Genomic DNA, 19,766 nt, shown 5'->3' with positions numbered 1-19,766 from the left:
ACACCTTCATGGAAACAATTGCTTTTGATAGTGGGGTAAGCTGCGTACCTGTTATACGTATATATCATTTGCAATGGGTGGATTTGCCCAGGACAGCCCGGGCCATGGGACGTGTCAAACTATTTTTACTGTACAGATGGGAAACGGTCGGAACAACGCGGGCAGAGCCACGTGAGTTCCAATATCGCAAGCTCTACCACGCTTGCCTTAATCACGCATATGCCTTAACCATGCATCTGCGTGGTTAAGGCAGTGCGTGGTCTAGCTGCTGCCTGGAATGGGTGGAAGAAGGAAGGATCAGGAGAGGAGGAAGGAAGGAGTGAGGTAAGTGGAGCTGTGGTCGTTTTTTTTAGTTTTTAAGGGTTGGGGTAGTTTTCAGGGCTGGGGGGGTCAGGTTGTTTCCAGGGCTGAGGGATTTGGGGGAGTTTTAGGTCTGGGGTGGTCAGGGTAGTTGCTAGGGCTTCGGGGAGAGCAGGGTAGCTTTTAGAGCTTTGGGGGCAAGGAAGTTTTTAGGGCTCGGGGTAAGGGATTGGTTTTCAGGAGGGAGGGGGGTAGTTTTAGGTCTCAGGACTGGGGTTTGGGAGGCCGTTTTAGGGCTCAGGGTGGGAGGCAGGGATCGGAATACTTTTTAGGGTAATGGGGGCAGGGTGGTTTTTAGGGCTTGGGGAGGTCGTGTATTTGTAAGGGCTTAGGGGAGGGCAGGGCAGGGGAGTTTTAGGGCTGGGGCAAGGACGTTTTTAGGGCTAGAGGGTAGAGGGTTGGTTTGCAGGAGGGAGGGGGTAGTTTCAGGTTTCAGGGTGAGTGCAGGGGTCAGGGGGTAGCACTTACCTGAAAAGTCTTAACCATACATTTGTCTTTGTCATACATGACTTAACAACGCATATTTCATTGTAAAGGCATACATGGTAAAGGCATATGCATGGTTAAGACCGTATAGAACCGGCATGTGTGGTAAACGCATGCGTGGTTCCGTCACACAACCGTACAGACTCTTAGCATATATCCCTATCATGGTATATTTTTCACTGGCCGGGGCCCCAACTGAAACAATTTTAGAAATTTCCTCAGAGCATATGTATAATATCTGAGTAGTGGAAGGACATTCTCCCAGTGCATCCACAACAGATTCAGGCCAGCGGATCATTACTTAGTTGCGAGGACTCTGATGGGAACAACACCAAACTCCCCCCAAGTCTGAGTCGGAGTTCACCTCATCAGAGGGACTGGTGCCGATAGGCAGGCGGAGAGTCCGCAAGGCAGAGCCAGACCGGAGGGCTTTCTGTCTGCCCTCCAATGCCACCTGACGGGAAGGAGGACTAGTCCCGGTACTTTGTGTCATAAGTCCTTTTCTTCGCCTCTGAGGGGGTCATTGCAGTTTCTGTTGTGAGTTCTCAGGGTGTCTAGTGGGTAAGGTGTCAGGGAAGTTTCTGTCCAGCCAATCCCAAGCACTCTCTGGCATGTTGAAGAATAAGGAACGCTGGTTATATGCTTGTGGTGGTTACATTTTGTATCTCATTTAATTGCATCTCAATCAACTGAGATATTTTACTTTGCCTATTGTACTAGTGTACTTATTGAATCTGCATATGGCTTGCATATTGACAGGATTGATTGATAATCCAAATAAAACCCTTTGATCATATTCATTGATTCCTGATCCTCATTCTGGAGCCACAGAGGCTTCACAAGTTAAATAGTATTGTTGATGTTTTCTCCCTTTTCATGCTTCATGTCAGCTACAAAGGTTAATCAAAACTATTGAGTAAAATCTTCGACTACTTGACTGAGAGATTCCTTGTGTAAGGGCCAGGATGCTCTCCCAGAGTCATCAGCCATAACTATTCATGGAGTTTCGGCCTCTTGGCTATCTTCTCTTGAACAATATTCAATTTTCTAGACATTTTTGGCTTAGTGTTGTAAACTTTTTTTCAACAAGTATGTTTATAGTGGTGCAATTAAAGATACCTTTACTAGTGACTGTAAGAGTTCCTTTGTTTTCTCTCTCCTAACTCTCTTTTCGCTTCCTTCTCTTGTGAGGTATTTTGTTATTCAGTACCTTCAGAAATGGTTGGGTACAGCCAGTACTCTCAGCAGATCTACACCTTTGGTTGAAGGTTGAGGGTACCTTTTTCAGCACTATTACGAACCCCTAACATCATATTTTGAGCAGTGCATCTCAATGCTTCCACACACAGAAAGAGTTTTTTCTCAGTTCTATTGTGTTTCTTTTTTTTTTAAATATGTTTATTAAATTTTTTCCATACTCAACAAATCAAAATAATTTGCACACAGCATTTAGTCAATGCATGGGAGGAACATTGATCATAAAACCAAGAAAGAAAAGGGAGTCATTAGTTCAGCCCCAGCATTTAACTTCCCAAAACAATCTCCTTATTTTAAAGGATCCTCCTTCCATCTCCTAACAGGTTCCCATATATGCTTGCCAAGAACTCTACCCTTTTTCCCCTTTCTATCGTATATCCCCTTTTCCAGATTATATGCTGACAACAATCTGGCCAGCCATTGATGGAATGTTGGAGCTGCCTTATCCAACCATACTGATGCAATACAAATTCTAAAAACAGACATAGCCACAAACAAAAAGAAAGGTGAGCCAGACTGCTCTTCTGCCCCTCCTACCCCCAGGAGGATCCATACTGGTGTAAGAACAACATTTATTCCTAAATCTACGTCTAGAAAAGATTCAATAGCCTTAATCAGCAATTTAAGCTGGGGACATAACGCAAATATGTGAACAATATCAGCCTCACTACTATCACACCGGGGACACGTAATTCCCGTCGTTCCCCCCCATTTAGCGATCCTATCGGGTGTATGATAAAGTGAATACATCGTCTTATAATGCTGGGCCTGTAGAGCTGCTGAGCAGAGTATAGTCCGCCCTAATTCAAGAGAATCCTGGAAGCACTCCTGATCAACCTGGAGTTTATCTCCCCATTTCCTTCCATATTTTCCCAAATCGTCACCTTTTAATAAAGATAACTCAGCATAAATTTTCTTTATAGAACAATCTGCTCCAGCCTCAATCATATCCAGAACCCTATTTTTACTAAACCCAGCAGTCCCACCCTTCTTATTCATCAAGAAACTCCGAACTTGCAAAAACTTAAAGAAGTTATTCCTAGGAATACCATACTTCCCTTGGACTTCCAAAAACTCTAAAAAGCCTTGATCTCCCATAAAATCCCCGAATTTCCGGATCCCCCGCCGTCCCCAATCACTCATAATTCCATCCCCAAATATCTCTACTGGAAGAGATTTATTCCCCTCAATCCTAGTGTAGGCATTGAATCTACCCAGCCCCAGTTTTATACTCACCGCTGCCCAGATTTTAGATCCTGCTACAAGTGTCTTAAATTTGGTTCGTTTATAGTACCCAGGATCAGTATATTTCAGGAAACAATTCCCAGCATCTTCACCAATAAGTATTGCATAAATGTCAGTTGATCCTGACTTGACCTGGCTATCTGAAGTGTCTCCTCCCATAAGCCCTCTCATATATTGTATGGCTGATGCCCAATAATATAACTTAAAGTCCGGTACTGCCCATCCTCCCCTATCCCTAGGAAGAGTTAGAAATCGAAGAGCTCTCCTAGTTTTCCCTTGTGCCCAAATAAATCTATTAATCAGGTGTTCAATTGCCAGAAACCATTTAGCTTCAAATATCAGAGGGATTGTCCTAAACAAATAAAGGAATTTGGGCAAAATAAGCATTTTAATCACATTAGAACGCCCCACTAAAGAAAGATGGAGATTGTCAATCCTATCGAAATCTTTCTTGCATTTCACCATTATAGGCTCAATGTTTTGCTCCACGATCTTTCCTAAGTCTGCCGAAATATTGATACCTAAATAGACCGCCGATTTCACTACCCGCACATCGTTGCAGGTCGCCTGAAAATTCTTTATGATCTGTGTCTTAGGACCATTTAAAGCGTATCCAGAGATCCGTCCAAGTACCTCAGCCTCCAATTCTACTTCCAAAATTGCCCTGGTAGGGGAGGGTGTCACTATCGCCACATCATCTGCATAAACCAAGGTTTTGCAGAGTTGGCCCTGGAAGCGAATCGGGGCAATTTGGTTATTTGATTCGAGCCTACGGATCAGCGGATCGATATAAACCGCAAATAGCAAGGGCGAGCATGGACACCCCTGTCGGGTGCCTCGATTAATCTGGAAAGGCAGTGTATGCCCTCCATTAATTCTAAGCTGGGCTGTGGGTGACCGATAAAGTGCCTGTATCGTCTTAATGAAACCTACTCCAATACCACACCATGATAATGCAGCCCAAAGGTAGTCCCAGGAGACCCGGTCAAATGCCTTTTCTGCGTCTAAAAACATAACCGCCATGGGTTCTCCTGAGACTTCCGTAGCGTCGAGTAAGGTAATTACTTTTCTAACATGTTGCGCAGTTCCTCTCCCTGGTATAAACCCATGCTGTGTAGGGCTGACCAATTGCGCTATTATCTTGGACAGTCTAAGAGCCATTACCTTGGAGAAGATTTTGGCATCCGAGTTCATGAGGGTGATAGGCCTATATAAACCTGGTTCCAAAGAAGACTTACCCTTTTTTAAAATCACCACAATATCTGCCCCTGCCCATGATTCTGGGACAGAGTGTTCAGACTGAGCCTGCAAAATAGTATCGACCAGGTCAAGACTTATTATTTTTTGAAACATTTTTTAAAACTCAATAGGAATTAAATCAGGCCCCGCAGCCTTACCAGAGGGGAGACTATTAAGAGCCACGAGAATTTCCTCGATTTTTAGAGGTGCATCAAGTGCTTCCCTATCATGATCAGAAAGCTGAGGAGGAATTAGATCCGAGAGATACCGCTGGATATCTGAGGGAGCTCCTAACTGATCTTCGCTATATAATTTAGCATAAAATTGCCTAAAAACCTCTTTAATTTCCTCGGAATCTGTAACTTTACCTCCTTTACCGTCAAGGGAAGCGAGGTGTGTTTCTTTGAGGTGTGTAGTGATATTTAGAGTTGAGTGAGCAGCATGATAGCAGAATCAATACCATAACTGCTGTATGCTGTATATATATATATATTAGATATGCAGTCTAATGTGATATTTTGCCTTTTTTTTTTTAATGTAACGCAGTGATTGTTGCAAGTCTTCCAATGGCTCACACAAGACCGGATTGGGAACCAAAAGCAGCCCCGGCAGAAATGTGCAACCCAGCCACCACACGTCTTCCCCACTCCAGCCCAACCCATCCATTCTCTCTCTCTCTTTCTCTCTCTCTCTCTCTCTCTTAACATCACAGAAGCACCCCATCCCACCGGGGAAATGCCCGATGAGATAAAAGGTCAGTCCGCCCCAGCCACACATCGATAAGGGCATAAAACCTGAAAGGGAAATGCTGCGTGAGTGCTTAGTTGTCCATCGTTTTAACTGGCTATCAACAATTACTCCCAAAACAGCCACTGCATCCGTGGCAGCCAGTTACTTTCTAATTGCTGGAGCAGACTACCACTGGGTAAAATAAAAGAACTATTTAGCACCTCATAAATTCTTTTGTAGGCGCTGCTGACTGCCTGGAGGTGAGAAAACATGTTTATAGCCAGCAGTTAGTGTATTTTATCCTTCACTTAAAGAACCTGGGTCTGGGGTGGGGCGTGAGAACCTACATGCAAGTTCTGTAAATGCGCTTAGATATTTATTGGGAGGTTTAAATTCACTGCTCCAATTCACTTACACTGGCGCATAGGAAGATAGTAAGAAACAAGACTGTGGAATTCTTTCCCCTTGGAGATCCGTTCATGCACTGACCTACTAAGTTTCAGGAAGTTCCTGAAAACGTGTCTGTTTGTACCGGTTTACGAATAACTACCTATCACCTGGTCGCGGCTAATCCATAAACTAGCGCCAAGAAACTAATCGGTGTACGTGCGCTTTACAAATCTTTTTTAACATAACATTAACAATATAAAATGGCTTTCCATTTATTACATATGTTTATAAAGCTACTTCTTTATTATACCTATAAATAGGGTGCAGTGATATGCTTTTGAAAATAAAAGGTGCTTATTTGAGTAAATTTGATGAAACCACAAAACCTGTGGAAGTCAAGTAGTTGTACTGCTTCCCAACTTCTGATTGAAAGCAACTCTCTTTAAAGGACCTTCCCTCAGACCTGACCACTTTGTAGCAAGGTCGATTGCGACTTTGTGGATAGAGAACATTCCGCTGACAAAAGTGTAAAGATTTAAAGTCTATCTTTATGCCGTGGCAGTAAAAATAAATGTGGCCCAGTAATACAATTATTTACAACAGTTGTAGTAAAAATAGTCACACGTTAATGACTACATTACAAATGTGAAATTCAAGGTTATTGCGAAAGTACAGCTACATTGAAGCTGGAAAATCCCTTTTTAGTGTCTTTCAGATTTCTGTAACAATTACTTTACACAGAGAAGCAACTCTCCTAAAAGTCACACGTCCCTTCAGTGTGATTTTGCTGCACAGTACACATTTAACCGATTGCATCCTGGTTTTGATTAAATACAACTTGTTAAAACAAGTACACATGAAAAATGTTTAGGACACGCATATATGCAGATTTGCAGAGAGTAACATGCTATTTATTCGTTCAGATGACAGAAAAATGTTTCCCAAAAAACACAATAATATTTCCTGCTTTAGTTGGATAGACGCTATAGCCACAGTCCAAAAAGTAAATACCACTGAAATTCATCAATTATGGCGAACAGCAGATCCACGACTACATTCTCCAATTCTCATGGCCCTAACATCAAACTATGGACAGATGAAGCTGCTGTGGCTTATGGTTTTCTCTGTCTTGGTAAAAGTTATTTTCCTTTCCTCTGTGATCACCTTTGTTGAGTTTGAAGACAATTTTAATAGGTTTCTGCCAAGTACACCAAGTTATTTTATGGTGCTAGGCCTCATAGCTTAATTTGTAAAGCAATAAATACCCATTGCCCCTGCCTGTGCTTTCAAGGACAGTACCAACACAACTTCCAACAATCACACTCCTATAAGAGTGATAATTCAGACTCTTCCAGGCCCTAAAGCTACAAGAATAGCTTGGATACCATGCGCTAGTCGTTTCTAATGTATTTTGAATTAATAAACAACCGTTGTTGTACTCACCTCTATATCAAGCAAACAGCGCCAGCATGTGGCAGACAGCCCTAAGTGCCGGTGTTGACAATTAAGTGCCGGTGCAGAGCACCGGAAAACACTGGCACAAATTAAGCACTGCTTGGCCTTAGTCGTATCTCAACGAGTATCTGCGTCAGCTTGTAGTTAACACCAGTCAGCCTGATCCTACCTCACTATTGCTAGATTCCTTTAACACACTGCACTGAACGGTATCACTGCTCTGACTGGTTGGCCTCTTTCATTGGTGTAGACAACTGGAAGGTATTGTCAGGTCATGTGTTGTGTGATATTGTTCTAACCGGGGCAGAACATTCTAGCTTCACTTCCGCCATGTTATGATTTAGCGCATTCAATGGCCCCTGGCTTTCAGCAATGGAGAGTGAGTACTGCAATGACACAAGAGAGTGAGTACTGCAACTATTCAGTGTAAATCTGAGCGTGGGAGTGACAGGAGATGCAGAAGAGGAATGCAGAACCTGATTGTGTCCCAGTTTCAAAGGAATCCAAATGCAGTTAGTGCGCCATCTCCAAGTGCATCAGCAGTCTTCTGCATTGTTTTTTAACCTTTTCAAAGTGCACTTTGTGGGTGAGCTTGAAGACCATTTTACTGAGACTTAGCAACGTACCCGCAGAGAATTATTACGTGGTAGAGATCCCTCTTCATACATATGTTTCAAGCATTGAATCACAGAACTCTTATAGTCCAAGTTAAGATTTGGCCGACCAGGAGCCCAGATACATATTGTTGAAGCGTCAGCCCAGCCAAACCTGTGGCTCACTCACCTCATTTAAAAGTGGAGGATCTGCCAAGTTTCCAACAGTGGAGACTCAACTGTTTCCGCAATCTGAAACTTTTGACTCAGCGGCCCTACCTTCAAAAGTTTGCCAAGTCACAGTGGTGGATAAACTACCATACTTACGGCAGAGCTTCACCACTAATGTTTCTTGCCTATAATGAATGCATGAGGCACTGTGACAGTGGGCAGAAAAATAGAAAATTCGCCCTGATGTGCAATGAAAAAAACTTCTTCACAGCAAAGAAATGTTTTGTTCTGTTGAGAGAAACCACCACTTCTGAGGTTTGTTTGTGCAGAACAAAGATAATGCTGAATGGACTAACAACACTTCATCCTGCCTACTATTCAGTTTTCCCCAAAACTGCATCTGTCACTCTAGCAGATGCACTTTTTGCAAAACGACCCCCACCAATCATTTTGAGATTATAAAATATTACAGACGGCGCTCCTTCATGAAGGTGGAGTTGAGGAACTCTTCTGGCCCATCAGTCCCGCAGGCTGCCGGTCAAGAGCTTAATGAGTCTTGTAGTCCCACTTAACCCTGCCGCACCCAAAAATAATGGCTTACATGGGGATCCCGTCACTTGCTAAGACACTGAAATGGTCAAATGACCCGCTACTTAATCATATTGTGAGAGAAAAGGGATACCTGGAGCCTAAGAAGAGTCTATAGTGACAACACGTAAGATGAGGAAGTGGTCTGTACCTGCTTTTAATATTTTTTTAACTATGGGATGAAGGCTAACAATGAGGATAGACCTGGAGACTACGGGCCTGATTACGAGTTTGGCGGTCTTGGAGCGGGCCGCCACACCACTGCCCCACTGCAAGACTGCCAAACTTGTAGTCAATCCGCCCGCTGTATTCCGACTGGAATACAAGTCGGGGTGGTCCTGCAGCTGTGTTCCCATGGCAGTGCCTTTCTAAGGCTCATACAGGCACATGCATTAAGCTCAGAAATAGCGAGTCCTTAATTGCGATTTTTAAGGAATCGCAAATAAGGATTCGGTATCTCCTATGCATGATGCAGATAGCGAAAAAATACCGAATCACAAATAATCGCTAAACACAATAGCGATTAAACCATAAAAATTTGCAAGTCTCGGTAAACATACAAATTGCGCGAGATCGCTATTAGCGAAATCGCTATTTGCGAGATCGCAATTTTACCGAGTCGCATTGGGAGCAGCCTGATGACCTCACAACCAGGAAGCAACTCTTCCCATGTTGCAGTCTGGGCCCAGAGGAAGCCAGAGCAGGAAGCTGAGTGCCTGTGGAGAGCTGTGCAAAGGAATACATTGTATCCAGACAACTGCAAACACCAGAAATGGCCCACACATCAGCAGAAGAGGGGGCAGGGGCCAGAAAAAGAAAGATCAAATTTAGTGAGAGGGAACTCGAGTACCTCATTGAAGAGGTTGTAAAGAGCCATGACAAGCTCTTTGGGAAGCTCTCACTAAAAGTCCCAGAGGCAGAAAAAAGAAGGACCTGGAACCGGATCAAAACCAAAGTCAATGCTGTGGGTGTGACACACCGCAGCATCGAAGAGTTGAAAAAGAGGTGGTATGACCTGCGGAGCCGTGCCAAGGAGAGAATTGCACAGAGGCTGAAGGAGGCGAAGAGCACTGGAGGAGGACCCTCAACAGTCCCGGACAACACAGCCCTGGAGGACCTGGTGGAGGGCACAATCCTGCCAGAAGCTGCAGTGGTAGTGACGCAGATGGATACATCCAGCGCGGCCTGCAGTACACAAGGTAAGAGGCACTATAATATACCAATCAATGTAAATACTAATTGCGCCCATACAGTAATAAAAAGGCAAGCAGCTGTAATCAACCCCAGGCCACAGTTCACATACAGATACTAATGCATCATGGGATTTGTAGTCCCCTGAACCAAATAGTGAGTCAAATACCACATTGTGTGGCCATTGTGCCAAAAATGCTTTACAGACAGTGATTACAGACAGTGAGAACTTAAGAGCTAACGAAATCATTATGTTGCTAAACATTAGCACAAACAAAAATTAATCTTGCACTGTTTCACACCACATGTGCAGAGGAAGTAGACACTGATGAGAATGAATGCAGGGAGAGCACACAGACCACTGCAGACACTGCCGTTGCCATACCAGTCACACCTCCCAGCACATCCCAGGCACCCCGAAGACGCAGTGCTACAGTCCCTCCTCTTCAGCCAATGGAGAGCATTCCGGAACCTGAAAGGGCACCTGCACAAAGCCTGCCTAGTGTCAGGACCACCACCACCACACCTCAGACACAGGTCCAGATGAGGCGAAGACGCAGGTCAAGGGGCCACATAGCAGCACAGGAGGCATCGACTCAAAATGTCTGGGGAGGTGTGGAGTCGCAGATGATGAGAGTGCAGCGCCAGCAAGCATGACACATGGGAGCCATCAACCTGCAAATGTCGAAATTGAACAAGAACTTTTCCACCATGGCAGATCGTGTGAGTCAACTGACTCAAGAAGTTGTGGAAGGCAACAGGCACACCAACGCCACATTGCAGGAGCTTGTGCGTGTGATGCAGGAGGGACACAACACCGAGAGGAGGAGGCATCGCCAATTCATGGCGTGCTTGGCTGGCTATACCAGATCCAACAATAAGTTGTGCAAAGCTACTGCACTGCTGTCAAGGAGGTCGGTGGCAATGCAGATTGACATGGGGCATTGTTGTGGGGATGTGGCCAAGGCCCTTGGCCAAGTTACCACTGCTGTTGAACAGCTCCAGGCTGGTGCTGGTGGCCTCAGCAATGTCACTGGAGATGAGGGTAATGAGGGGTCATCCAGCCTGAGCAGCATGTCAGCGCCAGTCAGCACTGGCAGGAGGTGTAGTACACGTCGCTCGACACCTACACTTGCACCCATGGGCGGGGATGCCGATGCAGGCGAAAGACGACTCGGTGTGCGTGGGAGGAACGCTGAGCACACACATACGTCCGGACAATTAGCCATGGTGGCGTAACCATGGTCATGACATACCAAGGGACTGGGAATGAAGTCCGAATCCTTATTTGATTTGTGCCTTGGTACATGCTGTGAATGTACCCTTAAGCTACGTCTATGTTTAGCCACACAACAGTCCATGTTCACGTGCTAATAAAAACTGTGCAGGTAAAGAATGATAGTTTCTGTCTCATGATTACGTACCTCTGAAGTAATGTTGGGTGAAGTCTGCACGTTTCCTCTGCCCCTCCGCTGAGTTTGCAGGATGCGGGTGTCGTGGGTGTACAGGGGGCTGGTTGTCCGCAGTGCCGTACGCATCTATGGGTATGCGTCTCCTGGTAGCTATGTTTTGCAACATTGCACATGCTGCCACTATCCTACAGCAGGTTACCGGCTGGTACAGCATCGCACCACCAGTTTTGTGCAGGATGTGGAAGCGACACATGAGCTATCCAAATTTCCGTTAAATCACATTACCTGTCCTGGTGTGTGCTGCGTTGTACCGCTGCTCTTGTTGGGAGCCTGGGTTCAACTATGGGGTCATTATATAGTTCCTCACGGCGTATGCACTGTCACCTACCGGGTAGTGTGCAATGTGTTAGTGTCAGGTATGCATTGCCATTTCAGAATGAATTTGTGTGCATAAGTATATTGTCTTACCTAGCAGGTGTCCTTCGCCATATACCCCCCTGAGCAGGAGTGTGTGTATGCCAATGTATCGGAAGATGTATGAATCATGGGTGCTCCCAGGATATTGCGCTACGATGTCGGTTATGATGTTTTTCACATTGCACACTGCTTGGACATTGATGGAGTGATACGATTTCCGGTTACGGAAGATCTACTCATTGACTGCTGGTGGACATATGGCTACGTGGGTGCAATCTATGCATCATATCACATTAGGGAACTGTGCTAATCGATATTAATGGAGTTTTGGTGGGTTGAATTCCCTTTGGGTTGTGGGGAAGGTGATGTGGTTGTGGATCAGAGTCATCATGGCAGCCAGGAAGGATCTAAAGAAACGTGAGAGGGAGCCTTGTGATACCCCTCCCGCTACTGCCACTACCCCCTGGAAACCTCCTGATGCAAGTAGGTGCAGGCAACATAACACCTGGACATGGGTAGGGATGGCATGGGTCCTACGTGTCTGGCGCTGCATTAGTGTTTCGAATTCAGCTATGAGCTAAAGTATCATGGCAGCGTTAATCCTGTACTAATCATATATGTCCTCATCAGTTTGTCACAACAGAGTGATGCGCAGGCGGAATATCCTCTCCTGGATTCTCCTTCTGCCCTGGCCTGCTGCATGGATCCTCATCCTCCTCACAAACATGTAGAGTGCCGCCATTGTGTGCGTCCTCTATGGACTCATTGGTCAGTTTCAATACCCCTCACCAGCTTATCAGCTGTAGTGAAATAAAAACATTTTTTTTACCACCTGCTTCTGATTCCCCTTAATCTGCACTTGCTAAAATGCGATTTTCAGGGAATTCGCATTTTGCGATTTTTGATGCATCAATTAGCGATGAATTTTTGCGATTCGTTATTTGCTCACGCTTTTCATATTGTCGCTGATAAGGATTCGCTATATCTTATTTCCCGGTATTAGCGAGTCGGTATTATTGCGATTTTTGGTTATTTGGTTGATGCATTGGGAGACGCAAAAATGTGCTCGCAAATTGCTATTCGCTAATTTTGCGAGCACATTTTGGCTTGATGCATGTGCCTGATAGACTTAGAAGGGCACCACTGTGGGATCTCCACAACCCGACCCAAACGTTGTGCATTTCCTTCTGTACAGGAACAGGGGATGCATACTGACAGAGGGGCACACCATGTGCCCCACTGCATGCACCCCAGTCTCTGAGGCATCAGGGGGCCATGTAGGCCCCCTTTAGTTTCCTCAATGCCACACTTTTCATGGGGGAAACTCATGCTGCAAGACCGCCAAACTAGTAATTAGCCCCTAAGTACTGTGTACAGTGTTGCAATAAGTGCAGAAATTAGTAGTTATATTGGGATGACCATTCACTATATACCATTAATACCTGTATAGCTGTAAATCTATTGATTTTTAGATGTGTACATAGCTGGACATGGAACTAAAAGCAGCACTGGTGACACATGAAATCAGCCCTATTGGTCTGAGAGGTTGAGCTTACCAGGAAACCCTGCTTTGCCCTTTAAGCTTTAGACAGGGTTGTTTCTAACTGCTAAAACATTTTGGGAGAATTGACGCGTATTTTACAATTTTTCAAGTAAAATGTCTAAAAAGCCTCAGCTTTTACAGGGTGTTCTGAAGGAGAACTAAGGAACAGTTCCAATACTTGTAAATCTGTCACAGTGCTCAGGAACACCTTTTATCCCAGAAGCAAACCATACATAAAAAAGTGTGTGCCTCTCAAGAATGAAAACACATTGCTACTATTTGTTTTGAGGCCCTTTCATCTAATCCATTGATCCCTCAGACTGAACTGGGCAATGCCATTGCAAGCATGTGTGCCGGGGGCTGATTGTTTAACAGTTTACGACCCAAAGCTGAGCTCTTTGGTTTGGGAGGACACACCAATCAGTCCCTCCTTTTGTCTGCTCACCAGGCAGTGCAGTACTGACAGTGGTGGCAATGACGTTTTTTTACATCGTTCTTTAGCTCACTTTGCCACCCCAGTTCAGACCCAGCCATATGCAAATCAGTCTTGACCCTGTTCCTCATGGAAACAGTGTAGCCCGACCTACCAAGCCAGGTCTTCCCTGGACCGGAAACAAGCATCCTGGGACGGTTACAGGGCAACACCCCTATTCATCCAGGCTAGCATGAATCCAGTGGCAAAGTGAGCAAGCGACTCACGTCTGAGCATATCCTTCCAACTTAGTGTTGGGTAATTTCAGGATGCTGAATTACTACACAACTTCAAAAGTTTCCATGAGTAGATTTTCACATGGTTTTCCTGCTTCCTGGCCACATTAAACATTCATATTCCTTCAAGTTTTACTGTACTGAACTGCTGCATCAGTTCACCAACACAGGTAGACGTTTCTGCCCAGGTAACACATCTAGGTAAGTATGGACCTTTTTATAGAGACATATGGTAACTGTTTTTCTTCAGAACAGTGCTTTAAATGGGCAGGTACTCACCGGTACTGAGAACCGGCACTTCTGAAATTTCCACCCATCGGTTCCGGAACTTCTCTTTAGCCAGGTAGAGTACTGGTACTCAGATGGACAGCATGGCAGGCTCATGCTAGGTTTGTTTACCAGGGCAGGGATCTGCTGTGGAGGAGATTGGAAGCGTACAAGACTTTATATAGGTGCAGTTGTTGCTGAAGACTCCACCACTCCATGATTTTAACTGCAGGGTCTAATTAGGCCTTGCACAGTCAATCACATTATGTGTCTCGTGCCAGGCAGTGTGTCCTGAGGAAAAGTGATGAGGGCGACTTCCTGTGGCCAGGTTCGACTCGAATGGGTGCAATGGAGCCTTCTCCACATGGCGGAGTGTACTTTTTTGTAAAATAGAGCAATATTGTCTGCCTGTCAAAATGAATTTGTTCATAATATTTGAATGTATTTAACATATTGAATGCTGTGTATGGGCAGCGGAGTGTACAAGTGCCTGTACTGTGTGCTTGCAAACATGAAGTGTGTGTGTGAGTGAGTTTGTGTCGGAGTTGCTCCGTGCCCACTGCAGGTTGCAGCAGGGGCGGAGCCGCAAAGGTTTAAAATCCCCCGACAACACGGAAGGAGCGCTTCTTGTCCTAGATCCACGAGTATTCATTCACATCCGTGTGAAACCTACCTTCTTCTGGGTCATCGCAGCATCCTGGGAATACTCCCTCGCTGCTTTCGCATTGACCTCACTGATGGCGGATGGCGGTTACTGAGCTCTGCCTCCTCCTGAATCTTCCGGGATACGTGCTACGCCTCCTGTTACCCCCTCTCTCTCGTAGGGCTCCTTACGGGTACCTCGTCGCTTCGTTCGCCAAGGACAAGAAACACATGAAAGAACCTAAGCCCTTTCTAATGGTGGTAAAGCACAGGTGCTGCATTTCATTTTGCAAAAACTTTCTGAGGGGCATCTGTATTCTTTTTGTTGCCTGTTAATGGCTGAGTCTGAGGAAAGCAGCCTGTGAATAGTTTTCCTGTAAAATAAAGAAAAGAAATATATTACAGCCTGCACATTTTTACACTTTTTGTTTTTGATTCTGAATATATACATGTATCAACCATACTCTGTGACTATATGTATTCATGAGAATTATTTTTGGGCTATATTTTTCTTTTTCTATTTCTATTTCAAGGGTAAACATGTTACAAAGCACTCTTTAAGTGCATATGAACATGTAGACACTGGCTTATCCCTGCCTACAGATCTATACTGGACTCCGAGGGAATAGTTTTTGGATTATCGTGGAAGAGGGGAATAAATCAGGTAGTACAGATATTAAGTACCTAGTAATTGCACACAACCTACCCATTTACCCTTACCTAGTCTCACTCTCGTTTTCTGTTTTCAGGGTTACACATACCCTCCAGTGATGACTTCTTGTTCACCTGGTTTCTCAGAGGGATCTTCATCATTTCTCTTCCCCTTGTTTCCCCTCTTCCTCTTGTACACTGGTTTTGCTTTGACTGAGTTGAGCATTCTAGTGTTGAGTGGATCTAGGGGCTCGCTCATCAGTTCCTTACATCTCGTTACTGTGGAAACATCAGGTGAGTCCTGATAGTTTGTCTCCATTGCCCACTGCTCTCATAATACTGCCAGGGCTCCCACACAGCCCGGAAGCCCAGCTCTGCAAACTCCTTATCTGCATTCTGCACATAACCTACAAGTAAAGAAGTGGAGAGCCGGTCATTAAAAGGTGGACCAGTGGAGTTGGTTGGTGATGGGTGGCAACTGGAGGCTCTGGCTTCATTATCATGGAGAAGAGTTGTCACAATACAGATAAGGATTCAGTGGTGTGGATGTTGCCATTTGGGCGGTTGAATGACCATGACATTTTTGAAGAAGGAAGTGAAATATTTAGAAGGGCCCTTTGTTGCACCAAGTGACTAGTCTGTACAAGCCAGTCAGTTCTGTACCACCGACCCGCCATGCTATCCATGCAGCGCATGCTAATTAGTGCAAAGTGCACTTTTTTGTACAGCTTTTATAGAAAGCACTGTTTTTTTGTAATTACAGCTGGCCCACTTTTGTGACTGTACCAGCGCTTAATTTGAGCCTGAGGTTACCAGTGGGGGGCACCAGCACTTATATTTGGGGACTGGCACTTGTTTTTCTGCATCAGAGAGCAAGAGACATAGAAACAAACAAAGCAGATAGATGCATGAAGAGAAAGATGGAAAACCTGACATAAAGGGAGAAAACAGGAGCCTATTCTATTACAAATTAAGCACTGGATTGCACCTGTGCACTGGAATAGAAAGCAGCTGGCATTGTGCTGTTTGAAGTAAAGGTGCGGCACACACTCAACTCGACATGACATATGCTGAATGCTTTTACTATGATTGTGCTCAGTGTGTATAAACTCTGTCATGCTGGGGAGCTGTGTGTCTCTGGAGAAATCCAACCTTATTATTCCAATGCTGAAAATTCAGGCCAGTGAGTCACGCAACAAGTGAGTTGTATTCTACAAAGCAGGACAGGATGGGTAAGGGAGAGAAGGAATACGTATCCCCCAACATTTTTCCAGGGGGCTCTGATCAGATACTGAGGCAAAGGTAGAGGGGAAGAAAGGACAGGGACAGACAAACAAGAGGAAATAGTAAGATGCACATTATATAGTAAGAGGCAGGAGGAGAGATATAGGTTATAAAGGTGTCAATGAAAGAAAGGGAAAGCTGAGGGGTGCAGGAAGGGGCAGAATTGGAAGAGGAAAAAGTGCAAAGGAAATGAGAGACTGGGCAGGGAAGGAGGATGAGACATGGGAGGATCAGTGATGTCATCAGGGATGTCATTTGAGAGGTCATCAGTGATGTCATCAGTGATGTCACTGAACCACCTCATGAGTAATGTAATATGTGAAGTAATTAGAAGTGCATTGTGGGGGCATAGGTTATAGTTAGCTCAGGTAACTATAACTGCTGAATTTCACTGGTTTTGTATGAGGGAAATCTGAGACTAACTATAACATTGTGATAACCTTTGTTTTTTTCTGTGAATTTCTAAAGTTTTTAAAATTATATTTCCTAACTATAACGTCTGTCTAACCTTTGTTTTTTTCAGTGAACCTCCAAGGTTTTTTAATGTTAATTCCTAACTATAACGTCCTTGTAACCTTTAATATTTTCAGTGAATTTTCAAGGTTTTTAAATCTGCTTCCTAACTAGTAGGGAAAGAGGACGAGGCCTCCCACAAGCTCTTAGCCATTCCACTGTGTAGGACTTACTGGAGGTTACATGAGTGGTTCTTGGCCCCAAAGGACCCTCAGCATCCAAGGGGACATTATCCTCCAACATGTAGTGTACCAGGAGATGTGTTTGGAAAGTTGTGGAGAAAGGGGGTGGGGCCTCAGACAACCTCTCAGCAATTCCTCTGCGTGGGACTTACTGGAGGTAACAGGATGGATTGTGGGCCCCTAAGGACCCTCTTCATCCCCTAACCGGTTGTGTGCCAGGATGCCCCTTAACTGAGTGGTTGAGAGAGGGGGCGGGGCCACCATCGACTTCTCCTGGGACCGGCCTGTTTTTAGGCCTCGGCTAGCGTTGCAGCGCATGCTCTGCTCGCTTTGCGAGGCATGCAGTATACACTATAGTGGGGAAGCTTTGTGGAAGCTCCGCCTACTTTCCGCCCATATTTCTTATTGGTTTATTTCCTCAATGCAGCCTTCCGATAGGTTTTATGTTTTTTAGTCCCGCCTCATGACGACCATGTCGTTATTTGTATCCTGCCACTGCTACTGGCCCCTTTACTTTGGGCACTCATTTTGTTCCCCCTCCCGCAGTCGTCCTTCTCGGCACCTCCCACCCACACTCCCGTTCATGCACTTTCTTCGCGTGCGCATAGCCCCCCCTGCCAAGCACTGTCTGTTTATCTGGGGCTGGCATTCTCAGCGGCAAATGCCCACCATTAGTGCCACACCTGTGCCTTTGATGAGGATAGTTTGCCTTGTTGTCACGCATTTGCCACTGACTGTCACTGCACTCTGCTGACAGCGCGGCTGAAACTGGCTGCCCACTACACCAGCTGCTAGTGTGCGCCAGCACCTCTCACACATACTGTGGACTGTGCACCCCGGGCCGCAGCAGACACTTCACTTGCCAGCAGCAGCTCAACAGTTAAACAGCATTCTGCTCTCAGACTCCTCGGTGCTACAATGTCACAATATTGGCCTGCCTGCTGCCAAATCCCGCTGCGCTGGAGCCTGCGCGGCTGTGAGTCACTCTGACTGCCCAATTAAAATACCGAGACCTGGGTGCAGGGCCTGCCCTCAGTAGTGGGTTGAATATTACAGGCTGGTGCCGTGGGGGGATGTGACCTCACGTCCTCCTGGAACAGGAATTGAGGTCGGTCAGAAGCAGCGGTGCCGGTGACTCGACTGGACTCAGGGGAGTTGTGCAGCCTGTCGGTCACGGTCCCGTCAGCGCGGCCGGCGTCCCTCTCAGTCAGCTGATAGTCTGAGACTGACTGAGTGCGCTGCTGCCTGCGCAGGAGGGACATTATATGAACCCTGCCGTGGCATTAGAGTCGGCGGGACTGCACAGCATCGACGACCCTCACCTGACAGTGTGACTCTCTCACTCAGGGTCAGTCAGTCAGGCAGCATGGCCGTGCGGCATGATCATCACAAGAGGCATGGGCGCTGCGGGGAGACTGCATTCGGCAGTGCTGCACAGCTGTGCGCCTGCGACTCAGTGCAGCCAGACTGAAGTTCACAACAAGTAAGTACTTTCTGGTCAGTGGCAGCCTGCCACTGACTTTACAGTAGTCGTATTGTTACAATACCTTTATGTCACAGTACAGCAGCACACACGCAGTCTACAGATCTGATCATTATTTCAGTAAAATCTGCAGAGCTGCTCTGTCTCGTCATCCTTCTGAAGTTTCAGTCATCTGCAATATCTGATCCTTTCCTCTTCACAGTGACTTACGGGTGTGCATGTAACCTGTTCCACCAAGGAGATCTGCATCATAAATCATCAGTAAGTGTATGAAAGCTGGTGTTGGTATTATCAAAGTGAACACATTTCTGACTGACAAATATTGCTGGTGTTATACCCCAGCCATCATGAGGCCAGTGCGCAACTGACTCTCGTGTTATAGACAGGGTTCTCATTTATCAATCTAATTTTTTTTTTTTAATAAAAGAACATTATGTTAAGCAATGCAGTTTTTGAACTTAAGTAGATCTGTCATTTAAAGGGTGTTCTCTGACTACTTCATATTTAAAGTTTATTTTTCTTCCAGATTTGTTTTCTTTTTCTAGTACTCATTAAATGAACATTCGCCATCCATAACCTATTTCTGCCGGCTAATGTGCCTGTTAGATTAATTTGTTACTTTGTGGTCACAGAAACAGATCCTGGTGGGGCCTACTTGACCTTTCATCTAGATTGATAAATGGATTGCCATAGTGTTGGGCAGTTGGGCCACCCATTAAAGCCGAAACAGCTGAATGAAAATTATATGCTGCCTTGTAGCTTTTATATAACAATGGTGCATGATTATTTACAACAGTATAAATTGAATCAATAAGACATTGCTGCTCTTTGGCTGGGGTCTTTGTAGAAGCCAGTCATTTTATGTTACTTTTTACCATTTTTTTGCTCTGCACCAAAAAAGGTAGCAATTCTGGTTGGCCTTGGGCTGCATTCCGCTATTACAGTGATTGAACTCTAGCG

The 19,766-nt window shown here is 45.3% G+C and overlaps 1 long non-coding RNA gene across 4 annotated transcripts in view; it reads right to left on the bottom strand.

The window, feature by feature from the left end:
* LOC146821302 (uncharacterized) overlaps positions 1-15,061 on the bottom strand; it is a 33,289-nt gene extending 18,228 nt beyond the window's left edge. For 2 of the 4 annotated variants that reach the window (XR_014962701.1, XR_014962699.1), the window contains exons 1-2: positions 14,725-15,061; positions 14,064-14,198 (exon numbers count right to left, since the gene is read on the bottom strand). This is a non-coding gene — a long non-coding RNA (uncharacterized LOC146821302). The remainder of the gene's footprint in view (positions 1-14,063; positions 14,199-14,724) is intronic. The other 2 variants (XR_014962700.1, XR_014962702.1) reach the window with 2 other exon arrangements.
* Between the last annotated feature and the right edge of the window lie 4,705 nt (positions 15,062-19,766).

This window comes from Triturus cristatus, chromosome 6, assembly GCF_964204655.1.
Source record: "Triturus cristatus chromosome 6, aTriCri1.1, whole genome shotgun sequence".
NCBI classification, from domain to species: domain Eukaryota; kingdom Metazoa; phylum Chordata; class Amphibia; order Caudata; family Salamandridae; genus Triturus; species Triturus cristatus.
Note: the sequence above shows the minus strand (reverse complement) of the source record. Positions and strands in the feature narration are given on the sequence as shown.